Source organism: Somniosus microcephalus, chromosome 5, assembly GCF_052327205.1.
Source record: "Somniosus microcephalus isolate GS21.2 chromosome 5, FLI_Smic_1.0, whole genome shotgun sequence".
NCBI classification, from domain to species: Eukaryota; Metazoa; Chordata; class Chondrichthyes; order Squaliformes; family Somniosidae; genus Somniosus; species Somniosus microcephalus.
In genome coordinates, this window is record NC_140991.1 from 236743682 (window position 1) to 236768624 (window position 24943).

General features: G+C 47.7%; 1 pseudogene across 1 annotated transcript in view; it reads right to left on the reverse strand.

Moving 5' to 3' along the window:
- Window positions 1-13790: 13790 nt before the first annotated feature.
- Window positions 13791-24943, reverse strand: part of LOC147117612 (leukocyte elastase inhibitor-like) — a 57401-nt pseudogene continuing 46248 nt past the window's right edge. The window contains exon 8 of the transcript XR_015078489.1: window positions 13791-14798. The product of XR_015078489.1 is annotated as a leukocyte elastase inhibitor-like (transcript). The remainder of the gene's footprint in view (window positions 14799-24943) is intronic.

The window sequence follows — 24943 nt, forward strand, 5'->3', positions numbered from 1 at the left end:
TGTCAATCAGCGTGCAACGCCTGATTTGACGCCATGACTGCTATTTTGGATATTGCCACACATCATAACACCCGACCCTAACTACGCACAGTAAAACATGCGTGTAGCAGCTCTGCAGAGATGTTGTCGGTGCTTCTTCAAGGGACACATACATCTTTCAGGTAAGTTTGGATTTCACTTTTGGAACTTTTTAAAATATTTTATTGAAGTAGTGGCTTGGTGCAATAGATTTTAAAAAGTTGTTAAAGTGGGCAGAGAGTGCTGCTGGATGCTTAGAAGGCTTTGGATGGTAAAGGAAGGCCTCTGAGAAGACAGAAAATGCTGCAATTACTCAGCAAATCAGGCAGCATCTGTGGAGAGAGGAACAGAGTTAACATTTCAGGTCGAGATGCTGCATGATCTACTGAGTATTTCCAGCATTTTCTGTTTTTATTTCAGATTTCCAGCATCCGCAGTATTTTGCTTCTGAGAAGACCACTTGCTCACAGTCCTGGGGGCACTTGGATATAAAGCAAAGGCAGCAAAGGGGACAAGCTGCTCACACAGGGAAGAGGAAGAAGCAGAAGAGGAAGAGGTAGAAGAGGAGGAAGCAGAAGGAAGGATGCAACCCAGACAGTCCCTTTCTGGCTGAGATATCCAGGATGGAATCATCCGCCTGCAGTACCAGTGACCACAACCCCAATTCCCCTTTCAACATTTGTCCCACACCTTACCTTCCCTCTGTTACTGACCATCACAGCGTCCTCAGCCACAATGATGAAATAAAAATGCATCCAATATGACATCAAGAAATCAACTAATCACCCTTGTGCATTCCCTTAGTGATTTTCTTGTGTGTGCCTTTGCCTATCCTAGTGATGTCATGCAGTGCTACCCCAGTGGCTGCAGCATGGCTGGTGGAAGGCTGCTGAATTTCAGTGGGGGACACTGCAAATGGCCTTGCAGGATGACCTTTAGGAGCTAGTGGCTAGAAGTGTGAAATTGCGTGATGGTATTTCTTCTTTTTCTTCTTCACTCTTCACCCTTTTTTTGGTCAACCATTGGCTGGGCAGGCTGGATTTCTTGGGTGTCTGAAATGAGGAAGGCACAAGGGTAGGATTGTGGTGAGCGGAGGGCGGGAAAGCAAGAGATGCATGCTTACACCATGCGCAGCTTGTAAATCAGAAGAGATTGTGGGATGAGGGGGAAGTTAGATGTGAGAAGGAGGATAACGTATGAGGATACCAGCATCTTGTATTCTTTCAGCCTCGCCGCTGGCCAAGGGCTCAGCCATGACTCTTCCAAGAATGGCTAGCACTGTCTCCTCCAAGGGGGTGAGGTGAAGCTAAGAATATGAGGTGTGCCTTGTGTTTGTTAGACATTGTTGATAGGTGAGTGATGGGATAGTTGTGCATTGAGCTGTGTGTGAGGTTAGTGGTGCACTTGGTAGGAGACGGCTTTTGAAAATGCATTCACTGACCTTGACTAATGTATATACCTTTAAGGGGAACTATCTTTTACAGCTCATGTATACTGCAGTACCGGCAGTGACCACACCTGTATATAGCACTGAGTAGTAATCTGTACAGATCAGTTCCACTGTGAGCCACGTTGAGTAAACACCTGTTGTACCGTTTCTCCTGCAGTCTGTGTCTTATTATACCCAGACACAACATTGGCGACAAGGCAAGTTCGAACCTACCTGCAACTCTGCATCACCTCCCGGGGATTCATTCCTGGAGATCAGTGGATTGGAGGTCAAGGCCAGAGACTCGGGCGTCGACCACGGGCAACCGCCCAGTCATCCAGCAGAGACTCGAGAATTGCGGGGGAGGCTGTCGAGAGCCAGGCTTGGCTTTCCAGTCGAGGTGGTCCAGTGAAACGGGCTGGCAACAGGTAGTGCGCAGACCCTTCCCGGACAGCAGCGGGCTAGAGCCCGACCGAGCGGCACAGCAAAGGGCCGAGCAGCGTCGACGGGGGAGAGAGAGAGAGGGCAGAGCGCACAGGGCGCAGCCGGTGTTCAGGGGCCGAGCAGCGTCGAAGAGAGGGAGAGAGAGACGCGCAGAAACCCGCGAGGCGCCGCCATTGCCACGAGGACCGCCGAGAGCGGCGTTGGCAGCAGCGCAGGAGAAGCGCGCGAAACCTACAGGGCGCCGCCATTGCCATGAGAACCGCCGAGAGCGGCGTTGGCAGCAGCGGGGGAGGAAGGAAAGCGCGGGAGATGCCATTTTAAGCCATTGGGAGACGCCATTTTAAACCACACCCAAAATGCCGAAGAGTGGCAGTATCACCGCATTTGACAATGAAGTCGAAGATTGGACTACATATGTCGAACGAATAGAGGTGTACTGCAAGGCAAATGAGGTGTCAGATGACAAGAAAGCGTCGGTATTGTTAAATTTAATGGGTGCAAAGACGTATGGTTTATTACGAAATCTAGTAACCCCAACGAAGCCAATGGAAAAGAGTTTTGAAGACATAGTAATGATACTACAGGGACATTTAAACCCCACACCGCTGCTGATAGCAGAAAGATTCAAGTTTCACAAACGGAACCAGCATAAGGATGAAAGCAATGCTGATTATTTAACAGAACTGCGCAAACTATCGAAACACTGCCAGTTTGGAGCGGGACTGGCAGATACCTTAAGGGACAAGTTTGTGTGTGGGCTTCAAAGTGAAGGAACCCAGAAATGGCTTTTATCTGAAAAGGACCTTACGCTGGAAAAGGCTTTCAGCATTGCGGTATCATATGAAGCAGCAGCACGGGGCGCTGCAGAGATACAACAGAGACCGCAAGAATATGGCACAAACGAAATGTCATATGGAACAGAGAAGTGCTATCGCTGCGGCAGAACAACACACGACCAGAATGATTGCTGGTTCAAAGACAAAGTGTGCAGACAGTGTGGAAAAGTAGGACACATAGCACGAGTCTGCAGGTCGGGAAAGAAAACCAGCAATAAGAAACCTACCAAAGAAAAGTACAAGAAGGTACGTAAGGTGACGGAGAATAGTTCAGACGAACAAAAGAGTGATAACGACTCCGAAAGCAGGGAACTGAGTTGTCTGAAACTACATAATGTGATCACAACGGAGGATCACCGAACCATTTGGGTCACTCTCAAGATAGCAGGAGTCCAGGTAAAGATGGAATTGGACACAGGATCAGCCCTAACAGTCATAAACCGACGGGACTACGAGCGGCTATTCTTACGCATACCCTTGAGAGACACAAAAATTATTTTGAAGACGTACACGGGGCAAAAAGTCTACCCCAAAGGAAAAATAAGGGTGACCGTTATATATAACGGTAAGGAAACACCAAAACTAGACCTGTATGTATTTCAAGATGGAGGATCGCCATTACTGGGACGTGAATGGATCCGGAAAATACAACTGGATTGGCATGCCATACAGGCACTTACTGTGGCTGACAAAAAGGATGACGACGTCACACCTGGGCGACTGTCAAAGATCCTAACTGACGCGAAAGAAGTGTTCCAGCAAGGACTCGGAACACTAAAAGGCATGACAGCGACGATTAAAATTGAAGAAAACGCAAGCCCAAAATTTTTTACGGCCAGACCGGTACCTTATGCGATCCGCCCAGCCGTCGAAGCAGAGCTGGAGAGTCTGGAACGTTCAGGTGTACTGTCCAAGGTAGACTGGAGCGAGTGGGCTACACCCATCGTCCCTGTGATGAAAAAGTCGTTGAGCAGCACGCCTGGGGAACCAAGGAAGGTTCGCATCTGTGGGGACTTTAAGGTAACAGTGAACCCGGTCCTTCACACCGTACAATATCCACTTCCGCGGATTGAAGATATTTTCGCCTCGCTATCTGGAGGGAAACGCTTCACTAAGATTGATCTGGCCCAGGCGTATCTGCAAATGGAGGTAGAAGAAGCATCAAAAAAATACCTCACAATCAACACCCATAAATGTCTCTACCAATACAACCGGCTGGTATTCGGGGTAGCATCAGCTCCGGCTATTTGGCAGAGGGCAATGGAACAAGTCCTGCAAGGGATCCCAGGGACCCAGTGTTATTTGGACGACATCCTGGTCACGGGCGAAAATGACAGTGATCACCTTGCCAACCTGGAGCAGGTGCTCACTTAGATTGCAGGAATATGGGCTCCGAGCTAACCGCCCCAAATGCGAGTTTTTTAGAAAACAGATCTCGTATTGTGGCCACGTTATCGATAAAGAGGGGTTACATAAGTCCCCAGAGAAGATTGAGGCAGTAATCAAGGCTCCAGCACCGGAAAATGTGTCACAACTGAGGTCGTTCCTCGGGCTGGTAAACTACTACCATAAGTTCTTGCCAAATTTGTCTACAATACTACACCCACTGAACACCCTACTGCAAACTGGGGTGCCATGGAAGTGGAGTGACGAATGTAGACGAGCTTTCCAGAAGAGCAAAACACTAATCACATCGAAAGAGGTATTGGCCCATTACAACCCAGCATTACCAATTCGGTTGGCATGTGATGCGTCACCCTACGGCATTGGAGTGGTGCTGTCACACAAATTCTCGGACGGCTCAGAGAGGCCAATAGCCTTTGCGTCACGATCACTAACCTCAGCCGAGCGTAACTACACCCAGATTGACAGGGAGACCCTCAGCCTAGTGTGGGGAGTGAAAAAGTTCAATCACTATCTGCACGGGCAGAAATTCACCTTGCTGACTGATCACCAGCCTCTTGTCTCCATTTTTAATCCGAAGAAGGGCGTTCCGGTGATGACTGCGCAACGACTACAAAGATGATCACTTTTTCTAGGGGCGCACCACTATGAGATTGAATATAAGGGCACGAAACAGCATGGAAATGCTGATGGGCTATCACACCTGCCACTGCCTACTGCGGAGGAAGCACCAGCAGTGGATCCTGTCGAAATATTCCATTCGACTACAGTTGAATACCTACCGGTAACTAACGCTTGTATCAAAAAGGAAACCCGAAATGACCCGACACTGTCTCGGGTATATGATTTGACGGTGAAGGGATTGCCAGCACATGGCGACTCACTGTTGCCAGCATTCTCGACAAGGAGAGAACAGCTGTCAGTGTGCCGGGGGACCTTGATGTGTGGATCCCGAGTGGTAATTCCACCCAAGTTAAGGGATAGAGTGCTCAATGAGCTTCATGAGGGTCATCTGGGAGGGGTAAAAATGAAAAGCCTAGCCAGGGCTTATGTGTGGTGGCCGGGAATCGATAAACAAATTGAGGACCTGACCAAGAGCTGCTCAGGATGCCAGAAAGTCCAAAATGCACCACCACAGGCCCCTCTACACCCATGGGAGTGGCCCTCATCTCCATGGCAACGGGTGCATATTGATTTTGCTGGTCCATTCATGGACTCAATGTTTTTAATAGCCGCGGATGCACACTCGATATGGCCTGAGGTCATCAAAATGTCCTCCACCACCACGGAGAAAACTATTGCAGTCCTACGGACCATTTTTGCCAGGAATGGCTTGCCAGAACAGATTTGCTCCGACAATGGACCACAGTTTGTGTCCAAAGAGTTCCGGAGGTTCTTGAAAAAGAATGGGGTAAGGCATTACACATCCGCCCCGTATCATCCAGCCACAAATGGATTGGCTGAGAGGTTCGTACAAACCTTTAAGAAGGCAATAAAGGCTATGTACAATGACAACATTCTGCTGCAGCACAAGGTGGACAATTTCCTGTTCGCCTACCGGAATGCGACACATGCAGTCACCAACCAGGCCCCAGCCATGATGTTCTTTAACCGAAGGTTAAGATCTCGCCTGGATTTGCTCAGACCAAACGTACGAAGAGATGTTGAGAGTAAGCAATTCCAGCACATCCATGAGAAGCCAACAAGGAGCTTCAATGTAGGGCAACCAGTCTTTGCCCGCGACTACCGAACAGAAAAATGGCAGCCAGAAACAATATGCACACGGCAGGGCCCACTAATGTACACAGTGGATGTTGGGGAGAGCATCGTGAGATGCCATGCTGACCAGATCCTAGAGTCACAGGAACAAGTCAACCCCATGCCTCGCCCATACGTACCTGGTGATGAACCCGACGTACAGGTCGCATCTACCCCAGAAACAGTAGCATCAGAAGCTGATGAACCAACCGACGACAGGGGGCCAGAATCGCCTCCGCACCAAGAGCAAGACACTCGGCAAAGGCGCTATCCAGAAAGGACCAGGAAGCCTCCCCAAAGACTGAATATATAAATAGACTATTTTCAGCTAATGTTGCATGTTAAAAGTGTTAATTGTAATTAGTTTGATATTTAATTGTTAAATGAGTGTTATGGTACTGTTAATCTAAAAGGGGAGGAATTGTAATGTATATACCTTTAAGGGGAACTATCTTTTACAGCTCATGTATACTGCAGTACCGGCATATAGCACTGAGTAGTAATCTGTACAGATCAGTTCCACTGTGAGCCACATTGAGTAAACATCTGTTGTACCGTTTCTCCTGCAGTCTGTGTCTTATTATACCCAGACACAACATTGACCACTGGTCTGAGGTCATGACATTTCTTTGGGCAATGGAGCCAGGTGGTGGAGGCTACACTTCTGGCAGTGACGGCCTCGGTGATCTGGTCCCACATCCTTCTTTTTGGAGGGCCTCCTGGCCCCGTGTGGGTAGATGATCTCTTTTACAGTGTTGACCCCCTGCAAAAAGCTGGAGTGCTGCGTGCGAGACCCTGGGAGCCCTTTCCCTGGCTTGCTGAGCCATTTGTGTTAGTGCTGAAGCACTTTTACCATTTTGTTTGCGTGCAGAAGGCAATTCAGATTTAAGGGCTGAAGACTGCGGTTTTGGAATTATTTTTAATGGTTTTTTTTCAGAAGGCAGTTGAGCTCTAAGAGGTAAAGACTGCCTAGTTTTAAATTATTTTTTTAGAAGGCAGTTCCCCTTTAAGGGCTGGACACTGCTTTCTAAAATGACAGCCTAGTATTAAGAAAACTCTACCTCACTCCAGGAACGCTACGGACACGTTACATTGGGCCTCCTGCTGAACACACTACCTGAAACAGCTCATTGCATGGTAGGTTCTGCACTGCAATCATTTAAATCAGCAGGCAGCACCAAAATAATGGTGCTGTCTACACTTTTTTTATGGGCGCAAGTTAACCTCGCCTTGCGGTGGCACCGCCTGTTTTCGCGCGTTATCCGATTTATAGATCGATGTTTCAAAACTAGGGGTCATAAATATAAGATAGTCACCAATAAATCTATTAAGCAATTCAGGAGAAACTTCTTTACTCAGAGAGTGGTTAGAATGTGGAAACTGCTACCGCATGAAGTAGTTGAGGCAAATAGCATGGATGCATTTAAGGGGAAAATAGAAAGGAATAGAAGGATATGTTGATAGGGTGAGATGAAGTAAGCTGGGAGGATGCTCATGTGGAGCATAACCTCCAGCTTAGACCTATTGTAAATTTCTATGTAATTCTATGTACCTAATCAATCTACTCCACCTATCTATCCCTGAACTCCCTCTCTTGATAGTGGCCTACTCCTTGCTCCCACCTCCCTGGAGTCCATCATCAGCAGCCATCCCTTCAGCCATTATGCGCCTACCATCTGGAACTTCTTCACCCAGCATCTCCGTCTTGTTATCTGACTCACTTCTTTCAAAAGTTCATTTTGAGACTTTTTACTGAATTTTATCTCCCCCAACCATTCTTTTTTTCCCTTTCAACTTTCTATTCACCATCTGCTCCCTGGGCAGCACTCTGTAAAACACTCTAAATGGATCATTGGGATAAAGAGTGCCCCAAGGTTCTGCACAGTCTGGTTCAGCTTGAGCAATTGGAAAGGGAGGGGTTTGAGGCAATAACAAGGAAGCGGAGTTCATGGCGAACACTGAAGACAATGGCTTCAGTTTTCCTGATACTTAATGGGAGGAAGTTGTGACTTAACAAAGATTTTGGGGGGCTAAATTCGGTTGATTTGCGCCTCCCGTTAGCATCCTGTGAAGTTCAGCGGGAGGTTAGCGGCGGCACTAACCATTAGCGCCGTGCAGCGCTGCGCCACCAGCGATGACGTCATTGCCCTGCGCAGCGATCGGCTTGCGCCCCAGCTGTAACATTGGGTGGTGCCCCTCGACTTACTGCCGGACGATATGTCCACCAGGGTCAGGGGGGCCTACCTGCGGCCGGGGTGGCGCTAATTAACGGGGAGGGGGCGGGCAGACATTTTTGTTGCTGGCCGCCTGCCAGCACCTGCCCCCGTTGCTGTCCCCGGCCCCCGTGAAGTCCCCCCGCGGGGTGCCGGCTGCTCTCCATGAGCCCGGCACTCCTCTTGAGTGCCGGGCTCATTTGCTGGCACTCACGATCCCTGGTGGCCCAGCTGGGCGCCAGGACGCGCTGCGCCAGGCCCCTCCCCTTTAATAAGAGGAAGAAGGCCTGCAGTACCGCAGCACATAGCGCCGCGATATTGGCTTGCAGTGCCCCAAGAGGGACGCGGGATGCTCGCAGTAGCGCCCCTCCTCTCTCTTGGGGCGCTACCTGGGAAAATCGGCAGCGGAGGCGCCCTGGCAAAGGTAGCACCCCGAAGGTAGGGCACAACCCAATTTTTACCCCTTGATGTTGTATTGACCGTCTGAGTAAGATGGGCACAGAGCTGGGAGGCAACAAAGCATTTGAGGAATCTTAGAGAGCAGAGGTTAAAGATTGGGCAGCAGTTAAAGAAAACAGAAGGATAAAATCAAAGAAACAAAGAAACAAAAGTCCTAAACTAAACTTGAAAGTTTAAAAGCTTAAAACCTAAGAGCCGAAAAGCCTAAAGGTCTGAAAGCATGTCATAATGCCTTCTTACAGTATATAGCCTTGATTTTCAAAGAAACCACCTTCCATTCCATTAACCATCTGAGTGACACATATGTCAGAGCAGTTATCCTTCTTTTGGTGTCAATGATTTTCAAAAACGTCAATGTTATTGTCTTCCCGGGCACCCCACAACAAAAAAAACAGAACTTGTATTTATATAGCACCTTTAACATAGTAAAACGTCCCAAGGAACTTCACAGGAGTGTTACAAGACAAAAAAAATTGACACCGAACCACATAAGGAGAAATTAGGGCAGATGACCAAAAGCTTGGTCAAAGAGGTATGTTTTAAGGAGCGTCTTAAAGGAGGAAAGATTGCGAGAGAGGCAGAGAGGTTTAGGCAGGTAATTCCAGAGCTTAAGGCCTAGGCAGCTGAAGGCACGGCCACCAATGGTTGAGCGATTAAAATCGGGGATGCTCAAGAGGGCAGAATTAGAGGAGCGCAGATATCTCGGGGGGTTGTGGGGCTGTAGGAGATTACAGAGATAGGGAGTGGTGAGGCCATGGAAGGACGTAAAAACAAGAACAAGAATTTTAAAATCGAGGCATTGCTTAACCGGGAGCCAATGTAGGTCAGCGAGATGGGTGAACGGGACTTGGTGCCAGTTAGGACATGGGCAGCTGAGTTTTGGATGACCTCACGTTTACGTAGGGTAGAACGTGGGAGGCCTGCCAGGACTGCGTTGGAATAGTCAAGTCTAGAGATAACAAAGGTGCTGCAACCTCAGGACCCAGATATGTCAGCTGGTAATTCACTCCCTTAACTTCTCAGTCTTCAACAGAACAAATGACTGGTGTTCGCTTATCGGTTAAGGAGTTACAAGTTTATCTCCTTCTTCTGAGCTATCTCTGGTCTGTGGCCTTGATGGTATGCTTCTCACCATTCTGTGAAAATGCTTTGTTCTCACAAGCATTTACAACTCAGCTTTTTATTATTTCCCACAGTTCCTTCTGGCTACTGACCTTAAGGCACTTTTCAGGCATTGTGCCAACAGAGGGAATCAGAGGAGCAGGAAGTCTGTCTCATGGAGGAGATAAGCAATTAGAGGATTTGCAGGGAGACAGGGGAAAAACTGCAAAGTGGCATGGGATCAAGGCTAGAGTTATTGCAGGTCTAGGGGATTTCCCCTACATTACAACAGTGTAATGTACAACACTTCAAAAGTACAGTACAGCACTTTGGCGGTAAAGTGCTTTGGGACATCCTGAGGTCATGAAAGGCAGTCATCCTTTTTTTAATGTCAGGAATAAAGCAGAAGAGCAAGGGGAGGTAATGGCAGACACAGGTGGGTGGATCCTTTCAATCTTAGAGATGAAGAAATCCATAAGTCCTTCTTCGAATCATAGAAGGTAGATTTTTACCTCAAAGTAGGAGGCAATTTGGCCCTTCATGCCTGTGTTGATTCTCTGTGAGCTATCTGCTTAGTTCCATTCTCCTGCCCTTTCTCCATATTCTTTAAAAATGTATTTTTCAAATAATAATCCACTTCCCTCTTAAAAGCTATTATGGATTCTGCTTTCACCACAGCTTCTGGTGGAGCATTCTATGTCCTGACACTCATCAATGTGAAGACATTTCTACTAACCTGTCCTTTTGTTCGTTTGATGATGATCGTAGATTTGTCTCTTCTAGTTACAAACTCACTGACCAATAGAATATATTTTCCCTTTGTTTACCTTATCAAAACCCTTCATAATTCTGAGCATCTCTATCAAATCTCTTAACCTTCTGTGCTCTAATGATAAGAGGCCCAGTTTTTCTCAGGTCTATCCTCATAATAATATCTCTCATTCCTGATATTATCTTAGTGAATCTTTTCTGCATCCTCTCCATGGCTTTAACATCCTTCATAATGTAGGAAACCTAAACTGGACAAAATAATCTGCATTTAGATTTAACATTACTTCCTTTCTTTTGTATTCTAAGCCCCTATGGAGAACAAGAGCCTTGATTGTCCTTGCCCTCCAAGGATTATCCTCCAATAGTATGCAGTTTAGGTTGAAGACAGTGAGGCACAGTAATACTTGGCATGGCCAAGGAGAATCTGGTGATAGTTTACTAGACCAGTTGTGCACCAGGTGCACTCAAGTTTGCAGCCCTCTGACTTGAGGGAATGAAGTTGGCAACAGCGGAGTGGGAAATAATGATTGATTTGAAACAACAAGGCAAGAGAACAGTTAAGCAGGTCCACAACAACAGAAGTATCTTGTCAGGTGAAGGCCCAGTGAAGAGGAGTTTGCTTCAATTTGCGAGGGAGCTGTGACAGATGGTGAGGGTAGTGGAGTTGACAGGAGGTAAGACAAAGTGGACGGTGGTTGAAAATAGCTTTGTTGGTGATTGAGACCTTGGGGATGGAGAGACCTTGGCAGAAGGTGAGGTCAAGAGGATGACCATGAATATGGGTGGGAAGTTTATGTGAAAGGTGAGATTAAACGAGGGTAGGCAGGCAGAGCAGTCAGGGAAGAGGGGGCTAGGGTGTCCTCATCCTTGGACTTCAACCTACACCAAAACAGTGTAGGTTGAAGTCTCCAAGGATGAGGAGACCCTCAGTAAAGAGGCCTAGAGAATAGAGAAAAGAGGATGTCTTGGTGAGGAATTTGATGCAGGGCTTGGGGAGGGGAAGGTGGTACATGACAAAGATTTTGAATGTGAGGTGGGAGGGATAGAATGGGATGAAGTGTTTGAAGCAGGAGAATGCGCCAGAGGAGCAGTGAAGAGACCAAGGTGTGACTTGATGTTACGGGCTATGCCACTTCCATAGCAGTTTAGGCAGGACAAATGGATCCCTCAATAGAATGGATCCCTCAATAGAAAAGATCCCTCATAAATACTCAAACTGCTGCTATAGAGGTGTTGGGCTCCAATCTATAACATGCTATCTTATCCGGATTCAACATGCTGAAAGATTGGATTAACACAACCTGGAGCAAGGGTTCACTGAATTAATTGATGCCCAGAGCATGCAAATAACAGTAGATATGCCAGAAAGTGGTCAGGACAGTCATCCGAAACATCTGCGGCAGCTACAATTGCAATGCCATCTGGTAACAACATGAGCAAGTACAAAGCCACCTGAATCACAAGAAGCTCCCTCAGGAATACTGCAGCCTGCTGGGTAAAGGCTGGAAAATTGCATTGATGTTTAAATTACGTTACTTCATTGACATAATATTAAAATTAAGCTCACGCCTATTTCTGACAGGAGTTTCCTACAGTGTTATTGGTAATATGGACTATGCCATTGCAACGGCAGTTTGGGCAGGACAAGTAGAGCCCTCATTGGAAGAAATCCTAGGGCCAGTCAGAGTATCTCTCATAAATACTCAAACTGCTGCTATGGAGGTGTTGAGCTCCAATTTACAACAGGCTGTCTTGTCCAGCTTCAGCACGCTGGAGGATTGGACTGAGAAAACCTGGAGTCGGGCATTCAGCAACCTAATTGATGCCGAGAAGTGTGAAATTCAGAAATCTGTGTGGTTCACATTGTGCCTGGAGTTCCAGCATAACTGATCTCCATACACATTTCCGCACTGTAACCATCCTGTAATGGCCCGATTGCATACTACAGAGACAAAAATTGGCCTTATTTTCTTTCCTTGGGGGAGAAATTCGGTATCGCCCCGTTTGGGGCGCAATTATCGGCCGGGCGCAAAGTTTAGTGCCTGGTGCTAATTATCGCCTCTGCCTGCAAACTTGGCCTCTGTCGCCCTCGGAGTTGATTGGAGTGCTAAATCAGGCACTACACACCTCTCTTAAGGCGCTAATGCCGAGGAGTGAGGCGCTACCTCAGAGCGCTGGCGAAGCTCATGTGATGTCAGTCAGCAATGGAACACAGACACACTGGCGCCAGCCAGTTCTTTAAAGGGGAGAGTCGATCTTGCTCTCCATCCACACCCTGCTCATTGCAGCCTTGAATCTTGGCCTGGAGAGACCTGTACATCAAATCTGCTGGAAAGAACAATCGAGAGACCCAGGGAAAGAGCTGAGAGTGCAGCCCCATATTCTCTTCTAAATCGATGCAAGGAAGGTCAAATCAAAATGAACCTGCAAAGTGCTGCTCAGTACCCAAAACTCCTTCATACAGCGTTGAATCTCTCCAGAAGTATCTCTCTCTCTCTCTCTCAGAATGCGTGGTGCAAAAATGTCGCCGACAAAAAAAGGCAGGAAGCTGCCGCCTTTAAATAGCGCTCCCCCAGTCCCTTACCGACTGCAAAACGTTCCCCTCAATGTGTCGTTGCTAGCGGCAGGCGGTAAGGCAGGGGGCGCCACTCATTATCCGGTCCGGGGCGCTACCGGGGCATTGCACGCTTGACTGACGTCACAATCTGTGGGTGCAGGAGAACGTGGCGGTAGTGTTTAGCGCTGCCGCAAAATGTCTCGTCAATTTCGCGAGCTGTGCAAGCATCGCAGCGCCCGGGCGCTAGTTGCTTTGCACCCCATTAGCACCCTTTTAGGGCACTAACAAGAAGCGCAAAGCAACAGAATTTTTCCCCCCTTATGTTTTATCCATTTTACAAACTGCATGCCACTAATCATCTTCCTACAACCACATGAAATGAGATGGTACGTACAGCAATGTTTTTCTGTCTTTGCTGACTGTCACTCTGTGGTCAGTAGGTGGGAGGAACAGGATTTGAGCAGGAACAAACAGGTTCTGCAAGATACCACTTGCTCCATCCATTAATACAAAAGCAAAATACTGCAGATACTGGAAATCTGAAATAAAAACAGAAACTGCTGGAGTATTTATTTGCTCCATCCATTACCCTGGCTGGGAACTGATTAGACTAATTGCATTAAGGAAAGCAAGCTGCTGTAATCACTCTACCCTAGGACTATCTGGCTGGAGTGCAATGATGTGACAAAACTTTTGGGCTACTTTTGTGCAAATTTTGAGAAACACACCTGGCTGACCAAAAACTGCAATAAACGTTTTTTAAAGTATATTTAGGATAAAAGTCAAATATTGACATTGACCACCGTTAAAGGAATTTATTTTTGGAAAGAAAAATATTAGGATAATCAAAATATTGCCAAACTCTTACAGTTGTGATTTCTCCCAATAAACACGAATATGTTAAAAATAAAGAAAATGCAAAACAGTTTACTCCTGTTAATTCAGTCACTTAATCTGAATTACTGGATAATTTGAATTGTTGGGGGCAAAAATGGCTTTGGATTAACAGGAGTATGCTGTACAAGAATACAATTTTGCAAATTAAAATTCCCAATTTAATGAAAGCAAAGTATACTGAAAACATTTTGTCATCTTGAAGGTAATGTTGAAAGTTGAAATTCTAAACACAACAATTATTGCACAAGCATAATATAACTAGAAGGGAAAGGAGCTGAAGTCTGTTAAATGAGATTCTTTATGCAGATTAAATTGTTCCATTTGCCAGATTGTCCCCATTCAGCAATTGTTAACTGAGAAACACCTTGTAAGCTTTTGTATTAATGTGTGCAGCATATTTATTTCAATCAAAAGTAGCCCTTTCTCCACACATCATCCTTTTGTGTGCAGCATTGAACCTGTTGCATTATGTTGTCAGCACCTTCACTTTCCTTGACCTCACCCACTGGTGAAGAGAATCACCCAAAGAACAGAATGCTCTGGGTTTTGTTGTGTTTGATGAAAAACAGGAAGGGATGATCAGCTACAAATTTTGCTTCTATTACTATTGCACTTCGATTGGAGATGATGGCTGCGGTGGCACCAGCTGCTTCTGTACCCTCTTCAGTAACTTCTACAAAGGTCTTGTGAATAACCTCTGACAAAAAAAGACCATTTATTTCAGACATTCCAGTGAAGTTGGCCTTTGACTGATCAAAGGCATCAATCATTCCCATTGCTGGAAGTATGGCTTCAAGGTCAAATTGGTCTTCTAGCTTAAATCTGGGCAGATGAACTTTGACCTTAATTTTCTTCATGTTTCCTTGATTGGTCCAATTGAGCAGCTTTTCATATGCGAGCACCTGCTCAAGCTATTAGAAAAGAAAAGAAATTAATGAATATAAAATGCAAAATAGTTTCACCATTGCACCAGTGCAAAATGTGTGATATAATTCGTCCATGAAGTCACCCGAATCAAAGTTAGGCAAACAGTGTTAGACCACCGCTACAAGGTAGTCTTATAGCACTTCAGGTTCATTCCAACTGCAGCAAATCTCTTGTAAGTCTAATCAGCTGCTACTACCTCTGACTTTTGATGTCTCCACCCATAGTCCATTTCCATCTATCAAACTTTTTGGCCATAATATCTCCTTTAAACTCAAACATAACTCCTTCATCCCTTCCATTGGTAAATTTGGGGATGAATTTCCAGGGGAGGCCTGCTCCCTTAATGTACCCCTAACCCAATCCCAAATTCAAGGGTTATGGGCATCCATCATAGTGCCCAAGCCATTTACAGTGCAACTGGGGCACCTACCACAGAGGAGGGAGGGAATTGCAACATATGACATAATTTCCACATTTTTATCTGAGTACCCTTTTGGGGCTGGGGTATCATGCACCCACCACCAAATGGACCAAAAACTTTGACAGAAAGAAAAAAGGGCAAGGACCCAACGTTAATCGGGTCCTGCCTCCAAATCTGCCCATTCCTGTCCAATATACAATGTTTTAAACACCCAAAAACACAAGGAAATTGAAAACTATTATGTGGCTGCACCAATTTTGGGAGAGCAGTGCCATACTGGTCTCTCACTGGTGCACTCGCCCATTTTGTCATTGTTTGCAAGTAGACAGAGGCAGAACTAACATTTAAGACAAGAAGATGCCTTAAAAATGAAACAACAGTATATGCTGAACAGGAGTAATATAGGGAAATTGGAGAAAGGGAAAAGGGTTCAGAAGGCATAGTTGAAGAGAGGGTTATTGAATAGATAAGAAGGTGGCCAAGAAGAAGGACCTAGACAGTAAGTTCCAGAGGGCAGCAACATAGCAGCCAAATGAACAGCCACTAATGGGGGAGTAGAGGAACAGTGGACAAAGAATAGCTCCGTGCTAGAGGAGCAGCAGGAATGTGTGGGAAGGTAAGAATAGAAGAGATCACTAAGGTAGCTACTGTCTATGGCCTCTCTACTGCAGTGGTCCCGATCACTGACAAGCCCATCTTCAACTAATTCCTCTTATCCCTCACCCCCACATTCCTCACTCCCTTCCAGCCCACCCTGGAAAAAATGCTTCTCCAAGTCACTTACAATTGCACTTTCAAACTCCTAACTCCCAATTCTTTAGCCCTCCATTTACCACAATACCTCTGCAGTTGCTGATTTACTCAACCATTCCCTCACTTTCACCCTTAATATTCTTGTTTGTAGCAAAATCTTCCTGTCTCCCTTAGTAATTCCCCTAGTGCAGCTCCCATATTCACTCCTTCAAGTTCAAGGCCGCAGACTGGAGCATATCTGGCACACAACTGGTTTAGCCATCTATCATCAGCTCGGGCGAGACCTCATCAGCCTGTACCAAGCCTCATTCTCCTCTGCCAAAACTGTGCACTATTCTAGGATCCTCCTGGAGAGCAAAGATAAACCCCGGCTTCTTTTCTCTATGACTAACAGTCTCCTTAAACCTCTCTCCCCACCACAACAAGTGTAAGCAGCTCATGGATTTCTTTGTCACCAAGATAGAGAGCACCTCTTCAGCTCTGCTGCTTCCCCTCCTTTCTCATGCCACCAATCCAAACCTCCAGGCTACTCCCCTCTAACTCTAACTTCCCAAATTTTCTCTCGTTTCACTCCTATTTTCCCTTATTCCCTCTCTGAGCTCATCTTGTCCATGAGACCCATCTCCTGCTCTCTCGACCCTATTCCCATTAAGCTGCTGACCACATAACTTCCCTTCCTGGTCCCCATGCCAGTTGACATTGTACATAGTTTCCTCTCCTCAGGTACTGTCCATCTCCCTTTCAAAACAGACATCACTACCTCCTCCTCCTAAAACCGTCTGGGCTAGAAATTCATGTGTTTGCGCCACACGTTAGCGCAACAAGATTGCGCTAAAACGCCGTTGACAGCTGCAATGACAGCTGATGCCGGTTCCAGCGCGGCACGCCGTATCGGTGTTGCCAGTAGCGCTGCCGGTAAACTTGATCGCCAGGGACGTCATCATCATGGAGATCATGACGTCAGTGAGTGTGCAAAGCTCACTGGACGTCCGATCTCCCAACTTCGTTATAGTCACTCACCTTAATGGTGCAGCAGCGATATTTAACGGTACCATCTAGCTGGGGGTATGGTGCATTGAGCAGTGTACGAAGCTTATGGTACAGATGGTAGTATGTAGCATTTGTTGAAGCCTTCATTCACACTGACTACCCATTGTCAACACCTTCACTGAAACGTACGAGAGCATGGGCCTTACACTAAACATCCGAAAGGCAAAGGTCATCTATCAACCTGCTCCCACCACACAGTACTGCTCCCCGATTATCAAAATCCATGACGAGGCCTTGGACAACGTGGAGCACTTTCCATACCTCGGGAGCCTACTGTCAACAAGGGCAGACGTCAATGATGAAGTCCAACACCGCCTTCAGTGTGCCAGTGCAGCCGTCGGTCGCCTGAGGAAGAGAGTGTTTGAAGACCAGGACCTCAAACCCAGCACCAAGCTCATGGTCTACAGAGCAGTAGTGATACCAGCCCTCCTGTATGCTTCAGAGACATGGACCATGTACAGCAGGCACCTCAAAGCACTGGAGATGTATCACCAACGCTGCCTCCACAAGATCCTGCAAATCCATTGGCAGGATAGGCGCACCAACGTCAGTGTTCTCGCTCAGGCCAACATCCCTAGCATCGAAGCTTTGACCACGCTCGATTAGCTCCGATGGACAGGCCACATCACCCGCATGACCGATACGAGACTCCCAAAACAAGCGCTCTACTCGGAGCTCCAACACGGCAAGAGAGCTCCAGGTGGGAAGAGGAAATGCTTCAAGGACACCCTCAAAGCCTCCTTGAAAAAGTGCAACATCCCCACCGACACCTGGGAATCCCTGGCCCAAGACTGCACAAAGTGGAGGAGAAGCATCCTGGAAGGCACCAAACACCTCGAGTCTCTTCGCCGGGAGCAAGTGGAAGCCAAGCGCAAACAGTGGAAGGAGCACACGTCAACCTAAGCACCCCATCCACCCGCCCCTTCAACCACCATCTGTGACAGAGACTGTAGGTCCCGCATTGGACTCATCAGTCACCTGAGAACTCATTTTTAGTGTGGAAGCAAATCATCCTCGGTTCTGAGGGACTGCCTAAGAAGAAGAAGCAGCAGCGCAGAACAACGACAGGGAGAGCTGGCATCTACCAGCAGGGAGCAGGCTGCAGCAGCGATATTTAAAGGTACCATCCAGACTGCTGGGGGAGTGGTGCATTGAGCAGTGTGTGAAGCTTGTGGTACAGATGGTAGTATGTAGCATTTGTTGAAGCCTTCACTCACCCTGACCACCCATGTGAGGTAATTAAACTTCTTCCTGCACTGGGTGTGGGTCCTGGGGAGCACAGTGCTGCCCGTGGTGTGATGTGCCACCTCCCTCCACATAGTCCAGCAGACTTGTGGCGAGGGCCTCCTGCCAGTTGGCAGGTACAGGACCACTCGCCTTCTCTCCACCGCTAAAACCAATACCTCCAAAGCTTCATCAGAAAACCTCTGGGCTCTCTCACTGGGGCGGCGATCTACCATCAGGATTTGTAAATAAGTGCTCCTTCTCCTTTTCCTTCTTCTTATGGTTGTTGAGGCAGCTGCAGACCCAACAATGCTGAGAATGAGGTGCTGCAGCATCAATGAACCTCCCTTTCAAGTAGTGAAAAAAGCCGGTGACAATGTAGGGTTCTCAAAATTCCCACATTCCCCAAAGTTATGGACAAAGGGGCCCTGTATGGACAAGTTATTAAGAACAGGGTACCCAAAATGGCTTCTGCAACCTCGTGACCAAAAGTACAGGATTTTACAAGCAAGGCCCTGCAGAAAAGGCAGGCACTTTTTCAAACCTGAAACGAAACTTAAAATGCATGAATCTGTGAAGAGACTTTGTGGAGCCAGACAGTTAAAGCAAACACAGAATATGCATTCATTCACCTTGAAACAGATCAGGTTAGAATGGGCCTAAATCGAGGCCATTAGGTTTCTGCATATTTAATCGGTAACAGCTCACAGTAGCCATCAAGTCAGGATGGGGACAATTAAGTTTCATAAATGACAAACAACCAGGACATCGAGGCCATTAAACACGGAGACAACCACTTCAGAAGTCATTAAAGTAAATGGCTGTAATCATTTTAAACGAGCCCGCCAAAAGTTAGACAAAGGACTGACCTGATTTGGCGCGCAGATAAGGAATGAAGAACGGGTATAATTGAAGGCCCATTGGTGGTGATTGGTCTCTTATCTCTTGCTTGTGGCCTTGGCCTCCTGCCTCTCGTTCTCATGCCCTGGTCTCGTAGTGGGCTCTCTTCTCGCTCCCCGCGCTGCTCAACGCCAAGGATGCCCATTACACCGGGGCCAAACGTGGGAGGAGAACGAAACCCGATTCAAAAATACACAGGACACACAGGCTACAAACAGACAGACGAGACGAGACAAAGAATATGGTAAACCGATAAAGGGCAGAGAAGAGCAGCGGAAAGACGCATTGGGGGACAAATGCCTAGTTATAAGCTGGCGTTTGAAGAATAAGTTGGCGTTACATGCATGCACAGTAAAACCCCAGAATCATAGCCCAGTTTGAGAATAAGCTGGCGTTCGAAGGATGGGTGGCAAAATAAATGGACAATAATAGCCCAGTTTAAGAATAAGCTGGTGTTCGAAGCTTGGATAGCAAAATCATTAGATGGTAAAGACCGCCAACCGACCCCCAACCGCAGCAATACTGTCAACGACCGCCCGAGGAAGAAGAAGGCCCATCACGACTCGACGACGACGTTAGCTGAGGAAAAGGAGGGTGCTTCGCACAAACAACTTCAGCGCCGCGCCCTGTGACCACGTGGTGACGGGATACCCCAAAGGACAGAAAGAGCGGACCTCAAAACCCCACCAGTTAAAGCAACAGGTCTCAGATTGGTGAGCATGAATTCCTGGCCCCTCATAGCTTAATCTAGTTAGGTATAGGGGGCGGGATAAGGATAAGGGGATTGTTGATGCATTTGTTTCCCTCAATGTGCCGTTTGTTCCCCATTCCCATGTAAGTGTAATTGTTTATGCCTGTATTCATATCAGTAATTCTCATAAGATTGTGTTTTATTCTGCTTTTAATAAAATGTTGGATTTCTTGCACCAAGCCACTTGTCTACTCGACTTTCTGTATCGCCGCCTGTACTTAAGTCCGGTGTCTAGAACCCAGGAGCGTGGGAGCGATTCGAACCGCTCAGAGACAGCCAGAGGCGAAGCTGACTGGGCACACGCCACCCCCTACTTGAGTTTAGACTACATCCGATATTGGCCCATCTTTTCAGAGTAACGCCAATTAAATTGGGTTTTTAGATGAGAATCATGACTGCAATCATTTCAATGAGGAGTGAGGTCGAAATTTGTGTGCAGTCTAGATAATTTTCAACTGGTGCTACTTAACCATTTTTAGTCTAAAGATTGCCCATTTCTTGGCTATAACGAATTTCTAGGCCTCAGTCTTTGCAAGCTACAGCCCAATCTCTAACCTCCCTTTCCTCTACAAAGTCCTCATGACAGGTACAGAAAATAATCAAAAAGGCTAATGGAATGCTGGCCTTTATATCTAGAGGACTAGAATACAAGGGGGGTAGAAGTTATGCTATAGCTATACAACGCCCCGGTGTAGGGGTTTGCAAAATTCCCCTATTTTTCCCTGAAGATTGAAAATACTGTTCCACATCGTGGATGAAGAATTATATGTTTTGAATTGCCTCTGGGTAGGACAGTGTTTTTTTTAAACATACCCAGAATCGTGAAAAGCTGCGTTGGACAGAGCAGCACTTAGACAACTTCAGGATCTAAGACATTACATTTTTATTAAAATGGTACCTCTGAGTTTCGAACTGTATATTTCAAAGAGGTTTTAAAATGGCCATCAGTAAAAACATGGCAGAGAAAGCATGGCAAAAGGTCAAAGAAGCAGCTTGGAGTATGTCTGTGTGGGAGGATCTGCAGTGGCAGTCAAAGACCTGCCAATCAAAGGGAGGTTCCCTTCTAAGCAATCGATGTTGTTTATTGACATAAGAGATTAGCCCACTTGAGACTAACCGCAGGACAATCGATTGAAACTGCTTCTGTTTACACAGCAATTCAGCCATTCAAAGCACTCACAGACAATGAGATACTGAAGCCATGGAACGGATTTTGATATGCAACAGTTTAGGAATTGAATGGGTTTTTGAAGCACCCATCATTCTGGACAATAGGGCAGTTGGATTCCTTTTGTTTTAGCCCAGGTGAGCTCCGGATGTGGGCGGAACATTTCGGCCCCGCAGTGCAGACACATTAACCCATTCCAACCACTTTGAATCAACCAATCACAGCGTTTCTCTTGTGTATTGGAACTTTGGGCGCGAATTTTGCAGACAGACTTTTCCAGGTATAAAGATAGCTCCTGAGAAGCTATCTCTCTCTTAGCTCTTACTTCGCTGGACCACAGGTGAGCAGGGTTTCTGACTCCTCAGCAAGGCAACCTAGTAAGGAGTTAGGGGTGGTAATTAAGGGGGTATTGCTAAGATTGTTAAATCAACATTGTAGCCACTTACCCTCGTTTTTGCCATCTGCCTTCCTCCATTTAAGCAATTTTACTGTAATTACTGTGTTCGTGTGGTATAGTTTCTTTTAGTTAATAAAGCTTGATTTTTCTCTCATCCAGACCATTTGTCCGTTTTAATATCATTAATTATAAGTCTTTCAGTCAGAACTGGAAGGTGGGGTAGCGATTCGAAATCGCTGTTTGAAAATTGGTTTATTGGAAATTGGTTTACAGTGTAGCAGCAGGCTGCCTGACCAGGTGAATTACCGTAAACCAGGTAAAAGGTTGGAATTGGTCAGAGTGCAGGCAAAGGCTGCAAGACCAGGTAAATTACCTTAAATCAGTTTACAAAATGGCGATTTGATGAGTGATCTGGATCTGGAGAAAGCATCAGCTCTTGTTTCTCTCGTTGTTTTCAGTATGTGGGTAGCCCTGCAGATGTTAGCAGCAGCGTGTAGGCTGACCTATCATGCTATAGGTGGTTGGGTTAAAAAGGGTGAGATGAGGGTGCAGGAGGAGGCTAAAGAGGCCAAGAATCAGGAGTCCCAGTTTGAAAAATGCCAGGCATTTATAGAGCGCCAGGTGCAGGAAGTCACTGAGGCCAGAGATAGCGAGATGAGACTGCGGGAAGCGAATGCCCGCCTCACCTCAGAAGTAACAGAGCAGGAGGAAAGGTTCAGAGAAGCAAGGACAGCTTATAAGCTGGCCTACGCCCAAAGGTTTAGTGAAGCAGATCATGGCCCCTGTAGGGCAGAGATAGAAAGCCTTAACATGGCTTTAAAAGCTGCAAAGGGGACGATTTGTGTGATCAGCCCGAAGGCAGGTCAGCTGGATTTTACTGGCAGCCCAAATCAAACTGCCCCAGAGGCAACACCCAGGGAAAGTCTGGCTAGGGAATTAGCGATCCCAAGACAGCAGCCCACAGCTCTGGGTTTTGGGGAGCTCTGGCAGCAAGGAGGGGTGGACAATGGGGTGGTAGGAGAACGCCAGCAGGTCCCGCTAGGCAGGCGGGGACCAGGGCCAGTGTACCCCCTCCGACAACGAAGGTACGGTCCGTCCATGAACGATAATAACCCAGGGGCTGTTCAGCATACCTTTATGGTGCCCTATGATACCCCACAGCTCAGAGGCATGGTGAACCATATTCCCATGCTCTCTGAAAAGGGAGACCCCTCAATACACTTCCAACAAGTAGACCAGGCAGCCGGCATTAACGGCTGTGATGATGAAGAGAAAGCCAGAATGTTGCTTTTCTCTGTGGATAGCAAGTTCTATCAGATCCTTTCAGATGCGGCCAAGAGCGGGCAGAAGCGGTTTGAGGACCTGAAGGAGGAAATACTGGAAGCCATGGGAGCGAACGACGGCAATCCGTTCGATCGCGTAAGGAAAACCCTACAGAAGGAAGGGGAGATCCCACAGGCATTTGCAGACAGGCTGTGGCCAGTCTACAACCGTGCCTGTGCAGGGGGACAAGATAGGGCACGACTGAACCAGCGACAGCGGACTCAATGGCTTCGTTGCCTGGTGTCCGATTGCCTGCCCCAGATAAAGGTAAAAGCTGATACCTGGTTTGACTCCCAAGACCCCCTAGTAACCGAAGAGACTGTAATCCGGCAGCTCACGGTGACATTTAGGAATGGGAGGAATAGTGAGAGCCCCCAGCAAAAGGGTAAAGTCCACGAGGTTAAACCTGGGGCTCAGTATAAGAAAGAGTGGCACCAGGAGGGGAACAGTCCCTCCCAGGCTAGGTTAAATTGCTATGGGTGCGGGAAAGATGGTCACTGGAGAAAAGACTGTAAGAATCCCTGGAAGGATAGCAAGGGAAAGAATCCCACAGCCCCAGTCCAAAGGGTAGAGACAGGAATTTCCCCCGCCTCAGTCGAGTCGCTACTGGAAGCAATGCGGTCTCTCCTGACCAACCAGGGAAAGGTAGCAGCCATCAGTGGTGCTGCACCCCCCTCGCCCACCTCTGCCTCCCCACAATGACTGGCCAGTATGCTGGTCAAGGAGGGTGCATGTGCAGGCACTTTCTGGGACCCATATGGATCCGGGCCAGTGACAGTGATTACAGGCAGGGATGGGACACAGAGAAATTCAGAAAAATTGTACAAGTCAAGTGCAAGTTCACAGAATGTAAAAACAGGCACTGTGGCTTGTTTCCAGGGAAAAGTTGTCCAGCCCACAAATTGGGACACTTCCCTGCCCCAGTGGGACCCTAGTTTTGCCCAAAGTTCAAATTTGAAAAGGTTAGGTGGCTCAGAAACAGAGAAACAGCAACCTGAGATTAGAAATCTGCAGGCTGCTGCCCATCCATTCACAGAAACTGCCCGTGCATGCGCAGTCGCTGGTCTGGAGACAGGAATCCCCCAGTCTTCTGAACAGCAGGTTTGCGCAGGCGTAGTCACGTGCCTGAGGGGAGCAGTTTCCCAAGACCAGGTTTGTGCAGGCGCGGTTCCCCAGCCGGTACCCCCAGTGGATCCTTTTCAGTTTTCCCGCACAGGCGCAGTCGCGCGCCTGAGGGGAGAGTTTTGTCAACAGGAGGTTCGCGCAGGCGCAGCCGCGCGTCGGAGAGAAAAGGTTCCCCAACTCCAGGTTCGTGCAGGCGCAGTCGCGGACTCAGAACCCCCAGCGGCTCTTGCTCAGTTTGAGGCCGAGCGCGCAGGCGCAGTCGGCTGTTTAAAGGTCCCTGCTTCCCAATCCATACGCGCAGGTGCAGTGGCCTGCTTGGAAGACCCAGCGGTTCTTCCAACCCTTTTTCAACAAATCGAACGCGCAGGCATGGTTGCCTGTGCTAGTGTAGCAGTTCCCCAGCCCTTTAAAGAGGAAGTTCACACAAGCGCAGTTGCCGACGGGACCAGCGTGGCTCTTTTTCAGGAGGTTTGCGCAGGCACACTCGCCTGCTTGAATACAGAGGCTTCACAGCCTCTGCCGAGGGACTCAGGGGAGGACTTTCGCGCAGGCGCAGTCGCCTGTTTAAAGGGACCAGCTTCCCAGCCCGCTTCCAGAGTGGTCCCCCCCCATGATGTGGGACCCTGGGGAGGCAGGGATAGCAATTCCTCTTACAGGGGACACAGGGGGGGAGCTGACACCAGGTTGTGGACCTGGAGAGGAGGATTTGCAGCCACCAGCAGTGGGTGGCAAGGGAATACCTGCCCCCAACATAGGAGTGGGTAGGGAAAAGGGGGCAAACCCGGAGTGCCGGCAGGCTGCCAGATATCTTATACAGGGCGGGCTGTTGGCACCAGGGGGAGAAGGTTCCCAGCCAGCTAGGGCTGCGACCCTGGCTCAGGGTCCGCCAGCCAAAGTTTCCCCCACAGAGATGCCCCTCAGAAGGTCTCAGCGGGTCCGCAAGCCCGAGACAAGATGGTCACCCACTTTACAGTGGAGTAAGGCGGACTCCCGAACCAGGGAGAAGTCAAAGAACAG